Source organism: Narcine bancroftii, chromosome 7 (genome assembly GCF_036971445.1).
Source record: "Narcine bancroftii isolate sNarBan1 chromosome 7, sNarBan1.hap1, whole genome shotgun sequence".
In the NCBI taxonomy this organism is placed as follows: Eukaryota; Metazoa; Chordata; class Chondrichthyes; order Torpediniformes; family Narcinidae; genus Narcine; species Narcine bancroftii.
In genome coordinates this window covers 153613341-153631155 of record NC_091475.1, presented here as the reverse complement: position 1 = coordinate 153631155, position 17815 = coordinate 153613341, and the positions used below count along the sequence as shown (strand labels likewise).

At 38.4% G+C, this 17815-nt stretch overlaps 1 long non-coding RNA gene across 1 annotated transcript; it reads left to right on the top strand.

The window, feature by feature from the left end:
* The first annotated feature begins 3355 nt into the window (after nt 1-3355).
* Nucleotides 3356-14792, top strand: LOC138739236 (uncharacterized). Its single transcript, XR_011342104.1, has 2 exons — nt 3356-3436; nt 14485-14792. It is a non-coding gene; the product is annotated as an uncharacterized lncRNA (long non-coding RNA).
* The last annotated feature ends 3023 nt before the right edge of the window (nt 14793-17815 follow it).

Here is a 17815-nt window from a genome sequence, read left to right as displayed (position 1 = left end):
GAGGCGACGTTACTTCAACCAGAGAGAAGTGAATCTGTGGCATTTGTTGCCACGTGGTAATGGAGGCCAAGTCATATGGTACATATAAAGTGGAAATGGACAGATTGTTGATTAGTAGGGACATCAAAGGTAATGGGGAGAAGGCAGGAGAATGTTGAAAGGAAAAGTATCTTATCCATGATTTGAATGATGGAGCAGAGTCAATGAGCTGAATAGCCAAATTCTATTCCTGCTGGAAGCTAAAATAATTTAAGAATGTCACTGTAACTTTTTATTTAAGCTGTACAACCACACAAAATACCAACCTTTACCAATATTCTGAGACGATAAAAAAATTTGCCTGTGATTACATTAAAAACGAGATCCATTCTAGTTTTCAGAAGATACTCAGACATTTGCATCTTTGTTTATTTCTAACCAAGGGATATGCCAAATAATGAATAAAGGGCTAACAACAATAAACCATATATTAGATACTGTCTAATTTAGGTCTCTCTACTTTTTGTATAAAATCATCTTGACCTGGTTTTCTTTGTATCTAAGCCAGATACATTATTTATTGGCAAAGTTACATGCTAAGTCAGTTCATCATTAGAATTGCTAATCAGTTTACCAGTTATCTGACCATTATTTAATGAGATATATCAGCTTATGCCAACTGCACACCAGGCCCAGGTCCTTTGATTAGTTAGAAAGGAATGGAATTCACATGTATTTGATGGCAGAAGCTATTGATAAGTCTGGGCAGCACACTAAAATATATCACACAACTACTAATCAATAGAGATATATCCAATAACTTTGAGTAGGGAATATTTTCCAAATTCAATAATTGCTTGTATTTCAATGGGGACCAAAGAATAATCTAATTTGTTCAACTGATTTCTTTCCCAGTCCATCTACCATAAAGTTCCTCTCAAGTACAATAACGCAGTAGGAAAGAGTGATGATGTAATGGAGGGGGGCATTATACTGACTGCTTGCTATTGGCTATGGCTGTGGAGATACTCCACTCTACTGGTATAACAGTTGGAGATGCTTTCCCACTGGCCAGTTTAGTGGTGGTTATAGTCTGTTAATAAAAGCCCAGTATTTGTATAACACTTGTCTGGTCCATGTCTATGGCATATCAGAAAGCATATGGGATAGCAATATGGCACATCAGGTAGTACTGTTGTATTGCAGCACCAGTGATCTGGGTTCAGTCCTGATCTTTTTGTTGCCTATATGAGATTACACAGTCTCCCAGTAACAATATAGGTTTCCTGCCACTGTACAGTAGCTTTCCACATCCCAAAGATGCTAGTAGGTTAAGTTCCTGGTGTAAATTAATCCTGATGTTGGTAGGTCAATTAAGGTGGAGTTGACAGCCATGTGAGACCACAGGTTACAGGTGAATAAGTGGGAGAATGGGATCACTGTGATACTCTATTAGCTAACAAATACTTGATAGGTCGAATGGCCCTCTTTTATGTCATCAGAGATTATGAAAATAAAGATGTGGAAGGATTATACTGAATGGAGATACTGAAAGGAATAGATGAAAAACTTAATAAATCCTGCACTGGCTCCAACTAGTTCTATGTATTGAAAAAACTGGAGAACCTTTAATCATTTGTTCCATATCTCCTCTTCCTTTAGCAGGAGCTTGGTGTGGAAGATTGAATATCTGCTGCTGATTTTCTTACTCCATAATTCTGAGATTGATTGCCAAGCACCTGGAATAGTAAGCTACTCAGTGCTGGAGGCCAAAGAGTAACTCAGGGCTTTGTGCATTCACCAGCTAACTTCGGCTAAACTCAATTCATCATGAGATAATGCTGCAAATTAACCTAGTCCATCAATGCTGGGAACAACTACCACTGAAGTGATTGGGAGAGGGAGGGGGTGGAATCGTAAAAGTCAACACCTCCATGGTATTCCTGCATCTCCAGCTCTCAGGCAATGGCCATCCGGACTTTCACTCTCCAAAACTAGGAACCTCAGTCAGCTTAGTCTAGAAGTTTCCCTGATGGGTTTGGCTGCATCAATAACTAAATATCCCTGCTCTGACTTGATAGTTTTAACAAGTTAGCTTGTCATCAAATAAGGCAGCCATTGAACAGAAATATGCCTAGAGAAATTGTCAATTTACATATACGGCAGCTGAAAATGGGGTGAAGCCTGTCACTCCATTCATGGAGCCCAGCAGCAAAATGCAGGGGGATCTGCATGTCGAATGTATCCTTCCTGCAAGCTGCTGCAGGAAATACACCACCACTTATTTTAATTGGAAAGGAATTGCAACAAAGGAAAAACAGTTCAGTTATTTTCTTATTTGAGATTACTTAAATGCTTTCATTGCTTTTATGTTTCCAAATATTTCATTTTTAAGATTTTATTTTGCATTTCCTAAATCAAATCAAAATAATTTCAGTATAATTAATTTGAAATAGTTTTTAGATATTTGTGAGTTGCAAAGATTTTGACAAGCATCCACAAATTAAAGTTCTGACTTCAGCTAGAGTGTTAACTGTTAAGAGTCAATTTCAGACATTCACTTGCCAAGACCAATTTGTCTTCTCAGGATTTTCCACTTTAATAAAAAGAAAAATCTCAAGAAGCTGAATTCTAAATGTATCTTCCAACAAGGAAATATCTACAAATGAAAACAAATTCATGAAGTATCCATTACAGTTACCCTCCAAGGAGTTAAATGTGCTTTTTTTTTTAAACTGATTCTTCAGTTTAAAGTTAAGATGTCGTCCACAAATAATTTTACAATATGTTTTCAAATGTGTTAACAGGAATTGTTTTAAGGAATCTGACCAATTATTACATCAGTAATTGAACAGTGTTCAATTCCATAGATTATCAATGCCGATGATTTATAATACAACAGTATAACTGATCAATGTCTCTTTATTTTAGAAGAACTACTCCTTAGTTTTTGTAGGGACCTGCTTACAAATACTTGGGTGACAGTTTCAATGTGCTACCCCCTCAGAACATGTTTTAGTAAACCTTATACTACAGGCTGTGATTTTCTATCCATTAACTTTCAGTTAAGGGTTAGAATCAAGTCAACTCAAGTTTATTGTCATCTAATTGTACAAGTAAAACCCAATGAAACAGTGTTCTCTGGTCCTCAGTGCAAAACATGCAGACACACAGCCAGATATAACACACATACAGACAAATAATAGATATGCAGGGCAAGTATTTTATAAAAATAAATAAATATTGCTTTGTGCAAATGAGAGTCTTGGTTAGTGTCAGCAAATCCTTTGGTCATTCAGCATTCTCACTGCCCATGGAAAGAAGCTGCTTCTCAGCCTGGTGGTGCTGGCCCTGATACTCCTATATTTATCTCTTGAAGGGAGCAGCTGAAAGATGAGTTGTGCAGGGTGGAAGGAGTCCTCAATGATTTTACGCACCCTCTTCAGACAATGATCTGGTAGGTCGTGTCAATGGGGGTGGGGGGGGGGGGTTGTTTCTAGTTATCCTTCATTACCTCTCTTATGGTCCTGTGGATTGACCTCCAATCCATTTCTCTGCTCCACTGTACCACACTGTAATGCAGCTGGCCAGGACACTCTCGATAGGGCTCCCATAAAAGATTGATGTAATGGTGGCCGGTAGTCTTGCCGGCTTCAGTCTTCTCAGGAAGTGCAGATACTGTTGCACCTTCCTGACAAGTGAGGAAAATGTTGAGTGTCCACGTTAGATCTCTAGTTACATGAACTCCAAGGAACTTGATTCTCTCCATTCTCTCTGCTACACAGAATTGTTGATGTGCAGTGGAGTGGTCATTCCTAGTCCTCCTGTTCGTCTTGACAACATTGAGACTCAGGATGCTACTCTCAAACCATTTCACGAGATTTTCCACCTCTTCGCTATTGTGAGACTCATCATTATTGCTGATGAGGCCAACTACTGTTGCATCATTTGCAAACTCAATTATACCCTTGAAACTGGATCCAGTCATGGGTCAGTAGCATAAACAGGAGTGGGCTGAGCACATGGACCTGAGGTGCTTCAATGTTCAGAGTGACAATGCTCAATATTCTGATACCAACCCAGACTGTGGCTTTTCTGTTAGAATGTCCAGGATCCAATTATAGAGAAGGGTGTCGAGTCCCAGCGAGGACAGCTTATCCACCAGTATCTGGGGAATGATCGTATTAAACAGCGAGCTGTAGTCAATGAACAGCAGCCTGGTTTATGAGGCCTTGTTCTCCAGGCGGGCCAGGATGGAGTGAAGCGACAAGTCTATAGCATCATCTGTGGAACGGTTTCTTCTATAGGTGAATTGAAATGGATCCAGTGGTTTCTGGGAGTGTGCTTTATGTGTTTCATCACCAGATGTTCAGAGCATTTCATCAAGGTGGAGGTGTGTAATCTTATGGTTTATATTTCTGGAATGCAGCAAGGAGTAGCACTATAGAATTTGTAGCTTACTATATCCCATAAGTGACAAAACAGGTGCAAACTTTCATGGCCTCTGAGAAAGGTATTCACCAAAGGAAATCACAATTAAAGCTGCAATGTGTTAGATTCCAGGAAATTCTCATTCTACCTTGGATGATGGATAGACTTTGAAATAGCATTTCACTGTATTTTTTTGATCTACTTTAATGGCCATACAAAATGGTTGGCAGTTTTTGTTTGCCAGAGCAAATAGGTACGTCTATTTGAAATTAGCTGTGTATCAAAAGGCAGGTGCATTGTATATAGATTTCACATAGGTATTTATAGATGAGTGTTCATCAATTTTCAGTTATTAATTTTTCATGAAATATTTATTTGAAATGAGACTCAATGTTCTAAAATGAATTATTTTAGGCTATGAATGTATTGTGATAGTACAGATCTATCACCAATGTATATAGTTACAGTATCTAGACTGTGCTTACAGCGATTGGCTGAGAGCTTAGCCACGCCTACTGTCTGGGCCTTAAAGGGTTGTGTCCCTAGCCAGGTCGGATCATTCCGGACTGGTCGGCCACCTGTGAAGAGCTCCTGTCTTTTGCTAATAAAAGCCTTGGTTTGGATCAAGTCTTTGATTCTTTTGACGAGCTCTACATGTATCTTTTTTATTCTCAGTGTAGTAAAGTTTAGAGACCTTCTAATCCATTAAAGATGTTCATTTCAAGGAATGCTTTATTTTGCTCGTGATAGCAAGTGGTCAAAAATCCATAGATTCACTAGCTCGGAAGTGTTGATACATTACCTCTCATCAAAATGTTCATCTTCTACGCTACAGCAACTAGTTTAGCTTAATGTGATCAATAAGTGATCTAGATCTGCTAGATCAACAGCAAGTCCACTCTGATTCAGCATAGTAGGAGATATTTTTCACCTCCAAGAATCAGACAAATAGATCGAGCAGAGTCTTGTCTGAGCCCACCCTTGGTGTCAGTCCAGCCAGCAAAGGTTGAGTGAGAATTGGAAGAGGATGAAGATGATGAATATTGGGTCTAGCCCCTGAAAAGAAGGGTGATGAAGATCTTTTTACCAGTCATGGCAGTTCTGTAGCAGATTATGGGAGGCCATGGGAGAAGCACTTTTGTGCTTCCAGAAATTATAAGGAGCCTTCATCTCCTTTCCTCAGTGTCAAATTTATCTGCAGAACTCAGATCATCTATCAGCATTTATGTTGATGGTTAAAATATATTTATGATCCACATGATGCAACAGTCTTTTGGCTATCGGTGAGGCCTCAACCTCAACCTTGGAGTAGTAATATTTAATTCCTTAGGATTATGATCCATTAAAGCACATCCATTGAAATGCACAGAACACCAGTGACACCCTCAGTTTACAGACTTGAGCATCCTCCACCTCCCATTACCATTAAGATTGGAGGGTTAAAATTGAGATACAAATATTTAATATTTTGGTGAATTTTCCCACATTATTTTAAATTGCACCTTTTCTAGAAAAATGCACTTTACTTGCAACATTGATTTGTCACTCATGTCACATTGCACCAATGTAATTCAATGCAATAACTGATACTGTACTTACATAGCAATGAAATAGATTAAAGCTACTGTTTCTCCCAATACAATGGCTGCCACACTAGAATTTAATTATGAGATTTAATTCGCCCTAACGTATATGTAAAAGCAATTCAATAGTTTATAATAACAGATTCAATACACTGGAATAGAAAATGGTTAACAATGTTTTTGTGTGCAAAATGGGCATACTGGAATGGATCTGTGTTAATAACAGTTTAGGTGAATGTTAAGTTATATTTCTTATAAAAAATATCTTAGTAATATAAACTATAGAGTTACAATATTGTATTTGTATTCTTAGTAAATTAGTTGTGGGTCACACAAAGGTCAGCATGTTGACAGATACACCATTGAAATCAGAAAAAATGTTCATTTTCAGAGTCGACGTGTATTGGAAAGACAGAGCTAATGGATTTGAAGTGGGTCTTAATTATTCAATAACAATGGAGTGTTTGCTTTATTAAAAACTGAAGTATCCAAGTAGTCGATAAGAACTGCTGAAAGACGCCATCTGTTTTTAAACTAAACTACTTGAGGCCTCTTGAACAAGAGAAATGAAACTCTGAGCCATGTGAATGATATACTTGACCCTTTGAATCAGAATGAGGTAATCTTTCAGAGTTGTGACGTCTACAAGCCAGAGGTATGAAGATCACATGGTTTATAAGAAATTGGCATTGGCAACTGTGTAAAATTCCAATAACTGATCACATTTTCCAGGAATCAAGTCCAACTTCATTGGTGACATCATTTCATATGAGTCTAAGGGTATATTCAAAGGCTCAAGCCCAGAAGCAGAAGAAACCAGAAGGAAAAGAAGATTGACAGAATTCTCTGGAGAAGGAGAGGGTGTTGCTCTAAGTGGCTTAAAAGTAAGCCAGACCACTTCTGGCCAACTCTTTTTGTTATTATGTAGAGCTCGTCAAAAGAACCAAAGACTTGTGATCCAAACCAAGGCTTTTATTAGCAAAACACAGGAGCTCTTCACAGGTGGCCGACCAGTCTGGAATGATCCGACCTGGCTAGGGACACAACCCTTTAAGGCCCAGACAGTAGGCGTGGCTAAGCTCTCAGCCAATCGCTGTAAGCACAGTCATTACACTCTAGATACTGTAACTATATACATTGGTGATAGGTCTGTACTATCACATATTAGAAGGCAGCCTCAAGTTGGAAAGAAGCTCCAGAACTCTTAAAAAGCTAAGAGGGAGTTGAAGATCACCAGTGTGAAAGTTTAAGTAGAAATCTGTGCTTGGGAAAATAGCTCAACAAGATTTGAGCGTTTCAACAATCTAAGGATGAATCAGTGTTAACAAGCACTGCATTACTGCTTTAAGCAACAATTTAAAAGAATTTGATATTTCATAATCACATCTGAACTACAATTTAATAGATCTTCAAGTTCAAAATCACTAAAATATTGAGCCTTTAAATTAACTTTTCAGACTCAAGTTTAAACTGACATAGTTTGGACTTTAATACACACACATTTATACAATTACATTCATGTATAGTGGGGGTTTAAGCTTAGAGTTAAGTAAGTTTAGAGTTATGAGAACTGTTATGTGACTAATAATTTAAAAAACTATTATTTTGAATTTACCACTGTCTAGCGAATCTTCTACTGTGTTTCCTGTGTTAGCATTAATGGGGGTCAGTTACTTCATAACAGTACTAAATTACAAATCTATAAAGACGGCCCCTTATTCACTGGGGAAAAAAACAAGTCCTGTCAGCAATATCCATGGACATTGTTGGTAGCTCAGCTAAACATGCATGTATATTTTGTGCATTAGTGTTCCTTGTTAAAGGACCATTGATTTGCTATCTAGTTGAGAAAGATCATTGCATGTTGGTACAACTTGCACAAGTGTAGAAGGAAAGCATGGGCAAATAATTCATTGTTTGTCAGAGGTACAACTAAGAACCCAGACCAAATATGTGCTGATCAAAAATAAACAGTGCAAGAAGAGGTCAAGCAGCCTCTGTGAAGCCAATGGTGTATGTCAACATTTCAGGTCATCAACAAACAACATTTTCACATTACCCATTATAATATATAAGCCATTCAAGAATGCATAACCTGATCTTCATAATAATTAATAAAATTTATTTCATGCTTAATTTTTCGATGTCTTTGATGGCAAGGAATTGTTCACTCTCTTTGGTGGGTTACAGTTCAGGAGGTGAAAAGATTATTGTTTAAACTATTGTTTTTGACATGGCCTCTCAATCTTGTGCTTTCACTACACACCTCTAACAATCTGATTTTGAACATTTTGGTGAGTATTCTGTCATTTCACTAAACAGTTCAACAATATCAAGAAAAACCTCCATTATATGTGATGGAGGATCTCAGACTTGAAGGTTAACTTGGTTTCTCTTTCCACAAATGCTGTACGACTTGCTGAGTGTTTCCTGCATTTTGCACGTGAGCACAAAAGATGAAATGCAAATGGTCAAAAAATGTTTTTCTTCCTGCCCCCTCTCCTCCCCAACTTGGCAGGGTGCTGAAAATAATCCTTATTTTACTCTACAGTACTTGGTTGATAATACTGTGGTAGCACTGGCTATTGCTGGCAGGTAACGAACAAAATCAATGATCTTTAGTGCCATGGTTTTTCCTCCAGAAACAGTCTTCATAATGATGTCCAATCTGCTTCACAACCAATTAATAACTGAAAAAGGGAAGCTGGGAAAACTTTGCTTTATCATTATAAATCAAATAGTTTGCATTTGATTTTCTTACTTTTTCCTATTATTAAATTGTCGTTGCTCCATTTGAGGAGTAAATTATTCTCAAATAAACATAACAGTAGACAGGAGACATCTGCTCCCTCTAACAATACTAATGTTTGCCTAGGCAACCCTGCAGATGTACCCAACTTCCACGTCTTAGAATTTGTACAGCATTTGATGCTTTTGCTTATCCAGTCCATATGTGATATTAAGTTTGCATTGGTGTATGGGAAAACAGTGGTGTACCTCTATTCAGCAGACTATATTGACAAATTTGGGGCAATTTCTCTTGTTTCACTTGGTGTTCTTATTAATGTGGCAAACATTTTACATTACCGCTACTGTAATAAAAATTCTGCACAATGAAAAATATCAGAGAAGTCCTCTTTGAAATGATTTTTCTTGCAATTTACACAGAATTCAATAATTCACCTTTCTCACAAAAGAAAAAGCCTAAGTGATGTAATTGCAATTCGAGAAATCTTTTGATGGCTATAAAGATTCTGCAATTTTTTCATGAAAATTGAGACATTCCGTGAAGAAAAAAAGGAAGATTCTAGTGTTGTGCATAGATTCTAAAATTATGAATTCTTCTTTGGCTTGGTTTCACGGACGAAGATTTATGGAGGGGTATGTCCACGTCTGCTGCAGGCTCGTTGGTGACTGACAAGTCCAATGCGGGACAGGCAGGCACGGTTGCAGCGGTTGCAAGGGAAAATTGGTTGGTTTGGGTTGGGTGTTGGGTTTTTCCTCCTTTGTCTTTTGTCAGTGAGGAGGGCTCTACGGTCTTCTTCAAAGGAGGTTGCTGCCCACCGAACTGTGAGGCGCCAAGATGCACGGTTGGAGGTGATATCAGCCCACTGGCGATGGTCAATGTGGCAGGCACCAAGAGATTTCTTTAAGCAGTCCTTGTACCTCTTCTTTGGTGCACCTCTGTCTCGGTGGCCAGTGGAGAGCTCGCCATAGAACACGATCTTGGGAAGGCCATGGTCCTCCATTCTGGAGACGTGACCCACCCAGCGCAGTTGGGTCTTCAGCAGCATGTATTCGATGCTTGCGGACTCTGCCATCTCGAGGACTTCGATGTTGGTGATGAAGTCATTCCAATGAATGTTGAGGATGGAGTGGAGACAGCGCTGATGGAAGCGTTCTAGGAGCCGTAGGTGATGCCAGTAGAGGACCCATGATTCAGAGGCGAACAGGAGCGTGGGTATGACAATGGCTCTGTACATGCTGATCTTTGTGTGTTTCTTCAGGTGGTTGTTTTTCCAGACTCTTTTGTGTAGTCTTCCAAAGGCGTTATTTGCCTTGGCAAGTCTGTTGTCTATCTCTTTGTCGATCCTTGCATCAGATGAAATGGTGCAGCCGAGTTAGGTAAACTGGTTGATCGTTTTGAGTTCAGTGTGCCCGATGGAGATGTGGGGGGGGGGGGGGGGGGGTGGGCTGGTGGTCATGGTGGGGAGCTGGCTGATGGAGAACCTCAGTTTTCTTCAGACTGACTTCCAGGCCAAACATTTTGGCAATTTCCGCAAAACAGGACGTCATGCGCTGGAGAACTGGCTCTGAATGGGCAATTAAAGTGGCATTGTCTGCAAAGAGTAGTTCACAGACAAGTTTCTCTTGTGCCTTGGTGTGAGCTTGCAGGCGCCTCAGATTGAAGAGACTGCCATCCTTGCGGTACCAGATGTAAACACAGTCTTCATTGTTGATGTCTTTATTGGCTTGTTTCAGCATCATGCTGAAGAAGATAGTAAAGAGGGTTGGTGCGAGGACGCAGCCTTGCTTCACGCCGTTGTCAATGGAGAAGGGTTCGGAGAGCTCATTGCTGTATCTGACCCAACCTTGTTGGTTTTCATGCAGTTGGATAACCATGTTGAGGAACATGGGGGGGGCATCCGAGGCGCTCTAGTATTTGTCAAAGCCCATTCCTGCTCACGGTGTCAAAGGCTTTGGTGAGGTCAACAAAGGTGATGTAGAGTCCTTTGTTTTGTTCTCTGCACTTTTCTTGGAGCTGTCTGAGGGCAAAGACCATGTCAGTAGTTCCTCTGTTTGCAGGAAAGCCACACTGTGATTCGGGGAGGACATTTTCGGCGACACTAGGTATTAGTCTATTAAGGAGAATCCTAGCGAAGATTTTGCCTGCAATGGAGAGCAGCGTGATTACCCTGTAGTTTGAACAGTCTGATTTCTTGCCTTTGTTTTTGTACAGGGTGATGATGATGGCATCACGAAGGTCCTGAGGCAGCTTTCCTTGGTCCCAGTAGAGCATGAAAAACTCATGCAGTTTGGTATGCAAAGCTTTGCCGCCAGCCTTCCAGACCTCTGGGGGGAATCCATCCATACCTGCTGCTTTGCCACTTTTCAGTTGTTCAATTGCCTTATATGTCTCTTCCCGGGTAAGGACCTCATCCAGCTCTAGCCTCAAATGTTTAAAAACATTTGGACAGGTGCAAGGATAGGAAAGGTTTAGAGGGATATAGGCCAAATGTTGGTAAATAGAATTGGAGAAAGAGAGCAGGAAACAAAGTGGGATGAACTTCTTTACTCTCATTTCTTGCCTCCCCCTCCCCTTATTTCACCCCACATTATCTACCTCTCTCCTCCTTCCTGAATCTGTATTCATCCATTTTCCCCCATTGGTAACTCTTTGTTTCTCTCCCTTGCATCCTCTCCTCACCCCAGCCCTCACTTTCCATTCTTTTGTCCTGTCCCCCCTCCCCCATAAAACCCCATTTTCTCAAATCTCTCAATAGCTCTCTCTTATGCTCAATGATTCTTCCTCTTTTACTATGATCCTAACCGTCGAATCAAGAGACAGCAGAAGTGGGTCTTATCTGGAATTCTAAAATTCAACAGGGAAGGTAGGTGAAAAGAGTTGTCCATGAAGAACGTAGGAATAAGGAAGGAGAAATGAGCCTGACATTCACTATGTATTGGAATATGGGAGCATCAGGACTGGACCAGTGCCAAAAAGACCAGACCAAATAATAGGACCCAAGGGCCTTGGTCAGAAATCAGGGAGTCCTTGGTATCAGATGACATTGGAAACCCCTCGAGGACCAAGCCTCACACTGGACAAGTAGTGGCAATGTAAATTCAGAGTCAGGGTCCAACTGCTGTTGTCATCCAATAATTGGAAAGGTTCAACAGTAGATGAACAGTTGCAGAAACATGTATCCAGTATACAACTCACACCTCCTTCTGGACTCTTTGAAAAATTACAAGATTGATATGCATCAAACTTTACACTGCATTTAAGTATTTTAAAATAGTGTTGTTTATTTTAACTTCAAGGATGATAGGATTGTCAGGGCTGACCAGTAGAAAGCAGAACGAAAATTTGTTTGAAGGATTGCTAGTTGGAAATAGCAAGGTCATTAATTCTGGACTCTGTTATGAGCCCAGAAAACTCCAAAAAGCAGCAGCAACAGAAATTCACCAAGACAATGTTACTTTAAAAAGTTTATAATTTTCTTTAAATATTTAACTTACTCCTTTTAATTTATCCTAGCCCAACTTAACCCCCCCCCCTTCTAATTCTAAGTGCACATGTATGTAATGTTCAAGTAAGTTCTTTGTTTCACTGTTCAGTCATACACTTTTCACTTCGCCAAGTTCACCAGTACAGGCAATTTTCCGTACTGTGCACAGAATGTAACATTTATTATCTTCACCAGGCTCTGGTGCTTTAACTTGTATTGTTTCCACAAAAGAAGGTCTTTGTTGGTTTCAGAGAGATATTCGCTGTTCACTGGACACATACACAAACTGATCTCCTTCAATCAGCAACTGAAGTGTCTTGCCAAAAAAAATTTTCCCCCTTGCGGGTTTTTCCAAAAGGAAACCTCTTCTTCCAGGCTACCACAACGAGTTCTTTTTTCCCCTACTTCAGGAGAAACATAATAACCAGTCAAAGCCTCTTGTAATGGACTACAAGGGTTTAGAATAGGCTGAATTTGAACTCAAACCCCATCTTGAAATGGGGTCTTGCAGCAGATCTACAAAACTTGTGGTCTTCAACACCAACTGTTGCAGAAAACTATCTCTCTCTCCTCTCCCCCCCCCCCCCCACACCAAAGATTGGCATGTTTTTTTCTCTGTTTGCAAAACCACATGACCCCCTCCTAGAACAGCAGACTTCAACCAGAAATTTGGTTGGCACCAGTTTAGTAATAAAAAGATAAATTCATTTCTGAGCCTGGACATCTGCTCAAACATGCTGTTCCTTTAAAGATAATAGTCATTTCAATTCTACAACATCAATCCAATTAACACCTAATTGAGAAGTCTTCACTGACAATCTTCATAGTTTCTGTAAAGTCAACGGCAGACATGAAGGCTCCACCTCCACTGTTTTTTGCATTCCAAATGAGATGTTTGTTTGTGAAGTGTGACCTAAACTAAAGCACTGCAATCTATACCTTTTTAAGATAAATATTTATCATAATTTTATTAACCCATTCTGTAACAAATCATGCTAGAAACTTAAGGGGTGGGGGTTTATTGGGGGAACAGTATGCATTGATCGTGTCCAAAGAATTACCATCAGATTTTAATTAAATATGGTGGATCTATTCAAATTGTTCACTCCAATGCAGGGATTCCAAATCAGAGAAAGTATTTGAAATAATAATTTAGAAGGAATATCACAGGAATTTATTCATTTAAAAGTTAACATTCAGGGCAAAGACAATCGAACCCCATCTGGTGATTATGATAGTTAATGATATTGGCTCATTTAAGAAATTAGGGAATATGATGAGAAGATGAGATTAATCTAATAAAAAAGTGTTCAACATTATTTTGATTTCTATATATTCTCACTACTATAGAATACAGATAAAATTATAATAATGCTTTGAGGTTAAACTGGCATTGGGTTAATTTTTTGGTTAATGCTTTCAAAGGCCAATTTGTATTAAATCATTTTAATTTGACCTAAATATACATTACTTATTATGTACAAAAGATACTTTACATCACAATATAATGCAAATTATATCCTACCTCTGAAAGATCAAATTGACAACATAATTCATTATATATTATACTTTACATAATTATAAGGAATTCTACTCATCATCTGCATTAAAATCAGTGCACCTACATCTCAATTTAATGTTATTCTGCGTGTGGGCTGGAATATCAGGAACATTCTGACTCCCTGAAAATAAACCCTTAAATTAAAGTCTAAATAAAACTTTAATTACAACCTCTCTTGTTTATGCCATCCCTCAGTAGAATGAACTCAAGTACAATTACTGTGGAAAGGCAACATAGTTGACAAAGCAACATCCTGAACATATTACTTTTTCTTGAATCAGCTAGTCAGCAGAGGCCTGTAGTTGGCAATCAGGACAAGATTTGTATTCAAAAGTATTATTATAAAGTGTCCAACAGGCAGACAAAAGACTGCATATCAGCATCAGTCTCCCCTTTAATTAAGTGGCAAAGAAGCTGTGATGTACCCTGCAATAATTCAGATGTAATATTTAAGTGGTGAGATTATCTGAATTAGGTCTCACGGTAACAAAACCATTGGTGTCACATACAAGTTCAAAGCCTTTGCTATTGTTTGAATTGCCAGACTCAATAAAAAGTGCCTCAGAAGTTTCCTCTGCTAACACTTCCCTAATCATGAATTGTGCATGTTTATAGATAATGCTTGTGATATGTTAAACTGAATGGAGTTTCAAGAATTGAACAAGACAATGTCATCCCATCTTATTTTAAAATATAGTACGAAAGAATATTGTGGTGGTACACCATCGGCCTACTGCAGGGGGCGACCTCTGTATCTGCAGGAGTGTACTGCCGGCTTACTACAGGGGACAACCTCTGTACCTACAGGAGAGTAAAGGGGACAAGACGACACCTGGCTGGCTGTCAATCAATCAACCTGAACGGATCAAGCCCCACCCGGGTCGGGTGTCAATCACCCTCCGAGATACAAGCCTGCGCCAGCCTCCGAAGTCTCTCAGAGTTCCTGCAGCTACAGCCAGCCTAGCTCTGTGGAAGTCTTTGTGGATTAAAGCCTGTTGTACAGTCTTTACCTTGTGTGTGTCTGATTCCGTCTAACAGCACACCACAAATATGTACTGCAAATGATCACACACACTACATGGCAGATCAGGAGCATCATGGAATGCTTTCAGCATGGCCATGCAAGATTAATTCTAACAACAGTCAAAAGGTCACCACCATCAAGACAAGTGACTTACTGGTTTGGCACTTCAATACCATACTCCTTCTGCTACCAAAGCACAATGGCTGCTCTGCATACCATTTATGAAATGAACTGCAGTTTCTTGCTAGTTTCTCCAACAAACTCAAACAACAAGTGAACAAAGAAAGGCGGTAGGTTTCCCTCCAAACTTAACATCATCCCACATATACTACTGATCCTTCATTTTTGCTATGTCTAAATGTCAACGCAGGAGCACTGGGTCTGCAAACATAAATAAAGGTGGGTAATAAACATTGGCCTTTGCGGTGATGCCCAGATCCTGAATGATTAAAAAAAGTCCTTACTTTGTAAAGCTGGAAAATCTAAATGCTTGTTCATATGCATAGAGTAATAATTTTTGAATGAACATTTTGTAATATTTAACCCCAAGCTTGTCAATAGCTAATTCAAATGCATTTTCAGATCGTTTATTAAGTCATAGGTTAAGTAATGTGTCTTACTTGCAGCACAAATTTGCAGTCTCCTATACATTAGAGACAGTTCTGAATTGTCAGATTGTATGGTGATGAACTGTAATAACAGAATTGAGTTTGCTTCATTTGAAAACTTCCATGAGAAATTTTCAAGTCACACAGCCACACTGCCATACATCAGACATGGCCATGATACTTCTTATAAATAAAATTAATGCATTGCTCTGAATTATTTAAGAGAAATGTGAGTAAAAATTTACAATGTGTTTTGCCAGTAAATTCTGATCATCTTAAATCTTGTCATTATTAGAGATGATGCAAAAATTACACATTTTCTCAGTTAAATGGCATTACTGTAAATCTAATTTTCATGTATCATCCTCTTTTCTCGAGTGGAAGAGCAGGAATGCAGGCTATAGCTCCTCCAAATATGTCAATGCTGTCATTTGCATCATTCAGCCAAACATCATCTTACCCAGGTTAAGCCATAAATTTTAATAATAAAAAGCAAAAGGGTCTCCAACCTAAAACATTCTCTCTGAGCAAAGCCTAACGGCTGAGTTTTTCCTTAGTAACATTTGCTCTCTGCCTTTGGAACCCAGATGAAATATATGTTATAAATTGGGCTGTTTGTGTTTCCATTATTGAAGGAGCTCTTAAAAATTATTACTTTTCATGGCTTTGACAAATGAGATAGCTCTATCAAAAGATTCCATTGGCATTGTAACTGTGCGGTTTTGTCACTTCACTCTGAAAGAAGTGGAAAGAATTGTCTAGTTAGACACAATAAGATCTAAACAGAAAATGTCAGCACCAGGATATTAGCTGAGGCTGGGATAGAATTCTATCAATTTTATTTATGGGTTGTCTACTAAAAAGTTTAAAAGTCCATAAAATGCTGAAAATATTCTGCAGCTCATATAGTGTCTGTGAAGAGAGAAGAGATGACATTTCAAATTGTTTGAACTTCATCAACTTAAATCTTTAAGTGACTATATCAAATAATTTCTGTTCTTGTTGCAGATTTTTTGCTTAAGATCATTAAAAATCCAGTTTAATCCTGTACCAGTATCCAAATGCTTACATTTCCTTTCCAGCCTAAAAAAAATTAACAAAATTATCAATGTCAGGAATGGGCCATTCTTTGCCTCTTTCTTCATACTTCGGATTATAGAGAGAACACTTGCTCAACTCAGTCTGTGATTTTCATGTTTTCTTCATTTATATATCATCCTGCCAGGCACAATGACACCAGCAGAGGTATCCATGTGTTCGCAGGAATCAATCTCCCACCACATAACTTTGAGAACTTTTGTATTATTTCAAGGCTTTATGCTATACTGGTAATGATAAGCTTTGAGAATTTTGCGTAGTAGAATTTATAACCCATCAGTTTATTTTTTTATTGCTGTTGATTCCTTCAAAATCACATATCTGGCTGGCAAGTAAACCAATTTCTAGGTAAGTTTATGACCTCAAAGAAATAAGATGTAGGGATGAAATGGAAATGCAGATTTATTCAGCCACTGGAAACACACTAGGCTACAAAGACTTCCAACTCAAAAGATAATGTGATGGAGAAATAATAGCTGGTCTCACCAGGCAAGAGGAATGTCACTGTGGGCCCTGTTTTTCCATTATAGAATGGGAAGCAGCAAATACCAGAAAAGAGAAGCACTGTGGTTGTGGCTCCCAAGTGACATTGAAAATGTGTGACGATGTGAAGTTATTCTTCCTTTACTCAACATGATTTGAATAGGTTTATTTTCAAATTCTGAAAATGAAAGCCTATTTTTAATGATGGCCTGATTAATAAGAATCTTAACCATATTTATATTCCAGTTATGCCATAAACAACCATTTGCACTTAAAAATCTTTAAAAAATTAACTCAACATGTCAAATGTCCAAGGAAAATGGTTTGTGATTTTGAATGATGAGTAAAAAATGAATTGTAATGCACATTTGTTTATTTGTTTATCATCATTTAAAAAAATACCAAAACTGTTAGATCATGTAAAATAAAGGCAGAAAATAGTGGAAATAATTTTCAGGTCCAGCCATATATGTAAAGATAAAAGTAAATGTATTGTTTCAGGAAAATACCTTTCATCAAGAGAAATGCCTAATGAAAGATTTTTGATCTGAAATGTGGTGTTGGTTTTGCTGCAGTTGCTGCCTGATCTGCTATGTTTTCAATACACAAAAATATAGCATCTGCAGTATTTTAGTTGTGGGCAAATAAACCAAGCTGGACTACAATTGCAAAAAATAAAAAAATAAAATTCCTCTATCCATCAAAATTTCTACAAAATCAAAAGAATTTTCATCCAATGTAATTAAACTTTGATTATTTGACATTAATGTTTCCTTCATGCATTTTACAAAATTTTAATCTTTGTTCAAAATGTT